We start from the raw sequence: 9647 nt of genomic DNA on the forward strand, positions 1-9647 counted from the left end.
TAAAGAAATAAATATAAAGAGCTAAAGGAAATAAATATAAAGAGCTAAAGGAAATGGATGATATTTAGCCCACGATGCTTTTTTTCCTTCAAAAAAGCAGAATCCTATCATAATCTGTGAATTTAGTCATTTTAATTTGCTTAAAGCTATTTTTCTGTTTCTGCAGCTCTTTGAGATTATTGTATAGTTGAAAAGCCAAGAGACCTAGATTCTAATCTGAAAATTAGAAAATGGTAAATGAACCACGTGTTACCTTGCACTCAAGCACAAATCACAAACCGTCTCTGACTCTCAATTTCTTTATCTACAAAATATAGATAATGCCTTCTCAAACATACAGCATTGCTGTTGGAATTTAATTAGCTAGTTCAACATGTATAGCTCCTCTTATATGCTTGGCAATAAGGATAAAGCAAAACAGGGGAGATCCCTATCCTAGTGGGGCATATATTCCTAATAGCAGTGGACAGACAGTAAAAAAATAACTTAAAAAAAAAAGGTTAGAATTCAAGTGGAAGGAACAGTAAGCCCAAATGTCTGAGTTAGGGCTGTTTCTGGAAGATCAAGGAACGAAAGGGGGCCGAGTGCCTGAGGAAGAGTTAAAGGGGGAAGAAATAGCAAAAGTGGTATTGGGATTGAGGACATGCTGGGTTTTAAGGCCATTGTCAGGACTTTGGCCTTTACTCTGAGTGAGATGGGAGCCATTATAGGGTTTTGAAGAGAGGAGTGACATGATTTATGTTCAAAATCATAGGTTTGATTTCTCTTTTAAAGAACAAACGATTGGGGCGCAGGGATGGAAGGAAGAGATCAGTTAGAAGGACAATAGTGGTTTCTGTAGCTAAGAAGGTGTAGCCAAGAAAAGTTGTCAGATTCTGGATATAACTTTGAAGGTAGATTCAACAGGTGTTGCTGATGGATTGAATATATAATTTGAGAGAAAGACAGGAGTCAAGGATGACACCAAGGCATTGAAAGTGAGGGAATGGAAGGATATAGTTGTCTCTCCATTTCTGCCTTCTGCTTGCATCCCCACAACTTACAGCAGAGATCTGAAGATGTTTTCTTTAAAATGACAACATCTGTCACTTGTTTCAGGCCGCCCTCCATCATCCAGAGTTTGTGTCTCAGAATGCCATTCATATTCTTTCTTATAAGCTTCACCATGGAAAGTGGCTCAGTGGGCAACTAAGTAAGTTTGGGAAATGCTACATTTTATATTTCTTTCAGAGGCTTAACATAAAAGGCTCTGAGATCTGCAAAAAAAAAAAAAAAAAAAAAAAAAAAGACACCCATCTTACTTGGTTTAATTTAGTATGGCTTTCTTTTATTTGCCTTTGAAATATCTGATTAATTTGTCTTCCACTTACATTCCAATGAACATATTAAGATACATGTTAGGAAATGCTGAACTAGGCACCCCCCCCCCCCACCGACCCCAGGATGTCCTCCAAGCCTCTTACTAGCTGTTGCCACATAAATTTTCCCCAAACACACCTTGCCATATCATTCCCTTCTCAAAAGTCCCGTGAGGATCATCTTGTCTGTAGGATTAACTCTGAACTCTTCAATCCCACATTCAACTTGGCCCACAGTCCAGGCCCAGCCTTCCACATGCAATCTTGTGACCCAGGTGCTCTCAGTGGCCTCTACCTTCACCTCATCTATTCTGGTTCTTTCTCTGGTAAACCCTGGTGGGCCATCCCATAGCTTCACTGCTTAAATAATTTCTACTCATCATACATTGCCCAGCACAAGGGCTATTTTTTCTGGGCAGCTGCCTATGATCCCCACAGGCTGTGCAAAATCGTATCAAATTCTACAGCATACACTGAACATATTATTCATATGGTCCTTAACATATATTGCCATGTGTTAATATTAACACTTAAAGTAGTGTGCTTTTATCTCAAAATATAATTCCTTAAGAGCAAGGAATATGTCTTGATTGTCTTTCTCTTTGACATGACATCTCACCTTGTAATTTGTTTCCTATGTTTATGGTGATATTTATAAATACTTGCTGAGTACAAGTGAGCTTGAGTACTGTAGTAGCAGGATCCACTATTTTCCAGTTTTATCGTACTTCGTGTTGGCCCTCGCCGTGACTCATATTCTTCCATTCTGTAGTGCTGGTGGGTTGCACGCATTTCTTCCCACGGCATGCTGGTAATGGCAGTGCCAGCCCAGGCTCAGGTGTGAGGAATGCTGGGGCCTCGGCAACTTCGTGTGGTAGGAAGTGAGAAAAATTGGAAGCCAGGAAGAAGAGATTGCTGGGAAAATTGGAAGCAGTTGTAGGCCTGGTCTTTGTGGGAAAGGCAGCCAAGAGCTGAGTATATGGTGTCAATGAGCCTTGGCAAATATGGGCTTGCGTCCACCAGCTGTTATGCATTTGAGGGAGGTATATTGCCAGAGGGGCAGCAGCAGCGAGTGACTTGAGGTCAGGCCAGTTTCCCACCTATCAGAACAGTGCATATGCCAGGACCAAGGGGTGTAGGAAACAGGATTCAGCTTCCTAGGGAAGGATTTGTAGGTGGTAGACAAGGCATCCCAGGTAAGGAGCCCAGTCAGCTGTGCTAAGAGGACCTGGGTGCTGGACAGAACCCCCGGACACACAAACAGGGTCATCAACTACAGTTAGAGTCGGAGACTGGCGAGGTGTGCCCAGAGCTTGCCACTGGGAGCAGTTCATTTCCTAGCCTTTGGAGGCACTTAGGGAAGTGTGCCACTTAATGTTATTTCTTTAAGACTCTGCTTTCGCCTCTGTAAATTAGGGAGCTTAATGCCTACCTTGGAGTATTGTTGAGACAATTAAATGAGGTAATATACAACATGTGGCCTTGTGTTGCATTAGGCACACAGTAGGTCATCTAGAAATGTTTCTATTCATTCTGTATATCTGCTGATGGGGCACTGGAGCTCCTGTTGTGATCACTATTAGCTCAGAAAATGGGTTAGACTTAGCCTATAGGCAAATCTGTCAGTATCAACAAGGGCTGTACAGGCCTAGGGGTGGTTGGGGCAGACAGGTAAGACAGCTAGCTGGACAGCAAGCCCTAGGCTTAGCATGATCACTATATCCTTTGGGATCAAGCAAATGAAAATAAGCCAAAAAAGCAGCCAGAACAGAGTAATAATAAATGATACGAATAACAAGTATTTTAGTGCATACTAAGTGACAGCTACAGCTCTAAGCCCTTTACTGTCCCCAACAAATCTACAGGGTAAGTACTGTCATGACCCCATTTATTCATGCAAAACCGAGGGGTTGGAAGGCAAGCTTATGCAGCTAACAAGCAGCAGAGGTTGGACTCAGATCAGGAAGGAGAATTCCCTGATGGTCTAGGATTTCGGATGCTAGAATGAATGACTAGAATAGGTGTTAAAGATTTTAAAGTCAGGAAAGGCATGTCGAGCTGGGAGAGGTGAAGCACAACCCTGCCTAAAGACGGCAGAATGGATTAAATCAATGAGTTTAAGTCCATTTTTGGACTATGTGAGGCTCTCTGTCTCAGAATCACCCGGATATCTTTTTTTTAGACAACACCATTTCTCAAGACTTGTCCCTGGAGGTTGTAACTCAGAAGGTCTTGGTGGTCCCAGGAATCAGTGCTGTAAAGAGCTTCATGGAAGCAGGTGCCCTTGAGAGCTTCTCAGCCAGGTGGCTTTTCAAGTTAGCTTCCAGGTCCCTGGCTCACTTCCATTCCCTTATTCTTATTTTGTGATTTAGAAAAGTAGGCTGTGTGGTTTAGGTTTGCTCAGACTGGAATAATTCTTTCCTTTGGCCCTGTGACCTTTAAGATTCAGAGCCTGCAAATTGCATTCTAGTACTTTCCATGGAGGTAGTGCTGAGGATCACATAGGCAGCAAGGCCACTGGCTGACCACTGGATGGCATCCCTGTTCTTCCTTTTCTTGCAGAATTCCTGTTAGCATTCACAACTCTTGATAGAGTGCTCCTGCGGCCTCTTGGCAGTGTCTGTCCTATGACAAAGAAATGCAGTTACTGGTGCCCACCAAACACTTTCACCAGTGAGGGTGCAGGTTCAGACCCAGAGAGACCTTGGGCGAATGGACAGAACAGGTGAAGGCAGGGTTTTCATTTTATAAAAGCAGCCTCCCCTCTTTCATTCTGGGACATGTTACCAGGTCATGCTTTTCAGTAACAGAGAGTGAGAGTGTTAAAGAAGTCCAGGGATGATTAAATAAACACGTCACTACACTTGATCTTTGCCAAAAGGCGGAGAAGAGATTGATCGAGTTAATGTTTCAGTGCTGAAAATCACTGAATCTATAATGCAAGTTAATGGGAAAATAAAATTTGTTTATAACCAATTTTAGAAGCAATTGTGTTCAGGGCACAGGTTGTTTGTTTGTTTGTTTTTTATTTACTGCCCTCTGGTGGAAATACATTAGAAATTTAATTTTCTTAAGATATCCAAGATACAGAGGAGCAAAGAGTCCAGTAGTATTTCTAAGATACACAGAGTCCTGTGAAGTTAAACAAATTTCTTATTTGGAAAGGTACTTTGAGGGTCAGTTGCTTTGCCTAGACAAACATTAAGCAAAATCTGTCATTTGGCTTAAACTTTTACACCATTTGTATGATCAGAGGTAAGACAAAATTTGATGTTAAAAAAGCTGGACATTGAAACGTGTTGGAACCATGCTTTCCAGGTTTTTTTTTTCTTTTTTCATTTTATTTAAATATGTGCTTAGTAAAAATGTAGGGTCTTAAAATTTATTTTATATTTCTCATCTTTGTTTTTCCCCTTGGTCTTTTCATTTTTTATTAAATGTTCAGCTTTCTTGCAAAGTCCGAAATATCTTTTCTTGGGCAGTTTTGCTTTGCCAGAAGATACTACAGTAATGCTGGTCTTTTTTTGAATTTGTCTTGCTGACAGGCTATGTTTCTTCCTAGAGTCTTGTTAATGCACTAGGAGGAAGGCCAAACCTGATTCCTGGAATTGAACCTCAGGCTTGCCATGGAGACACATGGCTAAATCCTGGATTTAGAGGAAATCCCAGCTCTGGGGACTGTATGGTATTTGGTGGGAACAGATTGAACTGGACAGCTCCCAAACGTGCTCTCTATGTAGCATTTTATAGTCGGCAGTTTCTTTGGTTGGGGTTTTCAGTTCCAGAATAGCAGCAGAGAGAACACCTAGCAACTGAGGGGAAATATTTAATCCCTCATCTTTTTCCTTCCTTAAAATAAAATATTAAATTCCCTTGCTTTGTCTTTCCTCTCTCTGTCTTTCAATGCCTGGGAGGTTTATGTACAGCATTAGATTGCATACACATGCATGCTGTAACAGCAGATCTTATGTACTGTCCCTTTAAAAAATGGAATCCACAACCCCTCTGCAATTCCCAGCACAATCAAATCTCGACCTGACTCATCCTATGGAGATCCCAGAGGGCAAAGAGTCAGCAGTTGTTTGCGTGTATATTCCCCTGCTGTATATTGTGAGCTCTCTGAAGCCAGAAATGGTCTCATTTCATCTTTGTGAGAGAACTAGCTCACCTTGCATAAAGTCTAGAGATGGTCACTTGGATTGTGGCTCTGTGGAGTCTTGTAGATGTGCGACTTTATTTGCAGCTGTCAGATAACTCAGAAAAGCCAGAACATTTTTTCTTGTCATAACGTGTCATCCAAATGTCATTTATTTGAAGTCTCAGGACCTAGGATATCTATTAGAAAGGTTTTGGAGGTTCTCATGCCATGTGGGGGGTAAGAGGGAAGGCCCGTATGAGAGGATAACAAAGTGAGCATGCGCGCTGCCTCTGATCCCACACTGTTCCCTTTAATTCGCACGACACTTCTGTGAGGTCAGTATGCTGAAACAGGTGTTACCTGTGAGATGGCACATAGAAAGCACAGGATAGAAAAGAACAAATCTATTCTGCATATAGGACAGCTAGCCTCTCAGATGCCCATGGGGTATCATTTACCTAGACAATCTGCTGGGATCCAGCTCCTTCAATCTGCTGGTCTCAACATCTTGGACAAGGAATCCACTGAGAGGCGATCTGAAGCCGACTCATGTTCACTAGATTTGGGGGGCACCCACCTACACATGCACACACAATGCCAAATGCAATGATCCTTTGTTTCCACCTGACCCACCTGTCATCTTCCTTAAAGCAAGCTATGTGGTAAGCTCTGATGTGATGAGTCTGCAGACTGAGTTTGATGATGTCAAAATTTTAAGGAGGTTTGGGGTGCTCTCATCCAGAATGCAGTGGGTGTAGCCAAACTCTTTCCCTCTCTGACAGTACTTGGATGAGAGCTACCGTTCCCTCTGACTTTCATTTTGATTTCTGTTAGGCTTACAAATCACCTGCTGTTCACATGATCTTTCTCCAAACATGGTTTAATGGAACTGCTTAGATTTGTGCTTCACTAAATTACAATCTCATTTCAGACTCACTTCACCTCCTTGAGATTCTCCCCACTCATCTTAGTTGAGAGTTTTGGACACACCCAATTCATTGCCACACATTTAGGAAATTTCTGAGTCTGTTCCCCTTGATGGACGATCATTACTCTCATATGGGGTTTTGCTAACTTTAGCTTTCAGTGGGCAGCCTTATTTTAAAGGTTTTGAAGAAACTCATGGTTTTCCCCATGAATAAACAACGGTATTGCCATCCTATACTCATATGTTCTTATTAAAAGGTAATGGCCCCTTTAAAAAAAGAACAGTCTGTATTCAGAGCAGGTTAATCCCGCTATGTTCTGGAAACCTGGCAGAATCATTAATAAGGGAACCAGTTATGTGTAGATTTAAATTAATCAGCAAGCATCCAGCAGCTAGAAACCTAAGGGGAGGGGAGAATATTTCTCCTTGAAAAGATAAAATATACTCCCCTCTCATTGGGAAAACACACACACATGCACACACACACACACACACACACACACACACACACAGAGTCACGGAGAAACAGACATATGGTGTGGCCGTAATCTTTTCTCTCTTGTGGTTTCTGTCAAGCTGTGTAAGAAAAAGTTTAAATCTCTGAAAGATGAGCTGTCCCCCCAGGAGAATGTTTTCAGAATCTAGAGGATGGAGAGACTGAGGTGGATTATACCCACCATTGTGAAGAGAGCTGTTTGGGCTTCAACCCTGAGAGCACAGGTTGCTGCGTTCAAGGTTCCATATCAAATTAGGTGAGAGCAGAGTTGCAGAGGTGGGGAAGAGAGGAAACCAGGCTGCAGGGAAGTGGGGGGGAGTTGCCATCAGCAGTACTGTCTGCCAGGCCCTTTCTAGGAGTGCCGCCAGATGACCGTAAGGTTAATCCTAACTCAGTAGTTTTGTTTTCTCTCTTTAGTTAAGGCAAATGGAGCAACGAAAAACTGTGGGAGGTTGACCCTTGAGAAAGTTCTTTAGGGCCTTAGGTATTTGAATATGTTCCATACATGCCAAAAAAAAAAAAAAAACAAAAACCACCACCAACAACAACAACAAAAAACAACCAAAAACCCCCCTCAGGATAGATTGGAAAGTTGTTTATTTTGAACTAAGCCATAATTGATTGAGATTTGCTGAGCCACAACCAACTTACCCCTCTGCATTGTCGCATACTGTTTAACCCTGGTACTCCTTAATATTAATGCTTAATTGTTAATATTAATTACTCCTGTTTTTATTTTAAAGGCTTAAGTTAGTTGAAAAGCATATGATAGCCTCTTTGGCTTTAGTTATTTGATATTTATGGACAAATATGAATTATGAGGACATTGCACAGTAGATAAAACTGAGCAGTGAACCAGAGGACCCCCATTCTAACCTCACCTCTGCTCCTTACAAGAACGGTCACTTGGGACAGATCTTTTTACCTTTTGGAGACTCAGTTTCTCATGTATAAACCTGGGGTAAGGAAAAAAATCTACCCATTGTGGACTGCAGGTTTATTGTGATAGTTAAATGAAATACAATCAAATCAACTTAGGAGTGTTTGGGAAATTAAAAATTACTGTAAAAATGAAGTTTTTTGTATTTTGAAAAAATACGTTGTTTTTTAAATGGAGTCACAGATCTATTACCATGTCTGTGGTCTTGTAGCTTCACTTCCAAGGACCTTAGATCCATCATCTATTAAATGAGAGGACATATCGGCCATTCAGTGAACTCCAACTGTGAGGCAGGAGCCGTGTAGCTGAAAGGCTCATGTGACCCTCTGTCGCACCCCCTGACTTGGGCTATCCTGGGGAAGACACTGGTCCCTTGGTTCACCAGAGTGGCTCTACCTTTAACTGATTTAGTTAGTCTTCTGAATAAACTGCTCTTTATTGAAAGGGTTCTACAGCTAAATGGAAAAATAATGTTTGGAAACCTTTGGGTCAGGTTGTTTATAATTTCCTTGCAAAAGTCCACAATTGTATTGCTGTGATCATTTTTGCTGTTGTTATTGTTAATGTTACAGGAGAGGCACCGCCCCTGCTGGTGGCAGTGCTCTTAAAGGGCAGGCACAGAGCTCTGGGAAAATGTCAGCTCTTGAAATACTGGCTAGCTTTGCAAATCCAAATGAATGCAGTGGTGGAAAACAAACCATGCCTTTCTTTCCGGTCAGGGCAACCGACTCACAATGCGGGCCAGTACTTGAGTAAGAAGGTGTGTATGAATCAGCACGGCCTGGTTGCCAAGAGTCTCTTGATGGCACCATTACGTTAATGGAAACCATGTTTCGTTCAGGAACTTCCTTCCTAAAGTGGTACCTACACTCATTCTCTAAGGGGCATTCCTCTCCTTGATTCTATAGGATGCCAATCTCTCAGTGTTCCACCTTTTAAACCAATAAGACATCTTTTCATAGTTTTGTTAAAGATATTGACTTTACTTATGTTTGTACATCTTCTAAAATTGAGAACAGCTCAGCGTGGATAAAAGACTCCACAAATAAATGACAAGCCTGTGGATAGAGCCTGGTGGTGCGAGTAAATAGAAATATGACAAGAGGGATATTTATATCAGGTATTATGTAATGTGTGTAATTAATGTCACATATTCTTCCCTAAAAGCTGGGCTAAGATAAAGGCCTTAGGTTTATAGGGCCAAACAAAAGAAAAGCTCACCCTATCTATCTATCTATCTATCTATCTATCTATCTATCTATCTTTATCTGTATACCTTCGGATTAGTCAGTTAAGTGATCCAGAGATACATAAGTACAGTGTGGGTTAAAATAATGGCAAATTGGAGTTGAAATCCATCAATCTATTGATCGGTAAGGTAAAACAGTATAAGTTTAAACAATAAAATTGAACATGTTTTTATTAATTTTAGCCATATCTCCCCAAACTATCACTACCATGTCAGGTAGCGTTAACCCTTTCATTACCAATTAGTTAATATACTGACATGGAATTTACAATGAGGGAATCTCACTGACTTAAATGACTTAGTACTGATTTAAAAGATTCTTCAGAGTTGTCCAAAATTCCCCAAGAAATTCCCAACTTTTTCTCTTTTAAAAGGAATTGATGCACCTGTGACATCCCTTGTGATTTTTTTTTTTCCTGCAGATTATACTTCTCCATAATACTTACTGCTACTGGCCCTCTAATTCCACAGTCTCCTCAGGCTGTGGTACACAAAAATGACAAGCTTGATGCCAATACTATTGGGAAATGGTTCAGCT

This window comes from Felis catus, chromosome B3 (assembly GCF_018350175.1).
Source record: "Felis catus isolate Fca126 chromosome B3, F.catus_Fca126_mat1.0, whole genome shotgun sequence".
Taxonomy (NCBI): Eukaryota; Metazoa; Chordata; class Mammalia; order Carnivora; family Felidae; genus Felis; species Felis catus.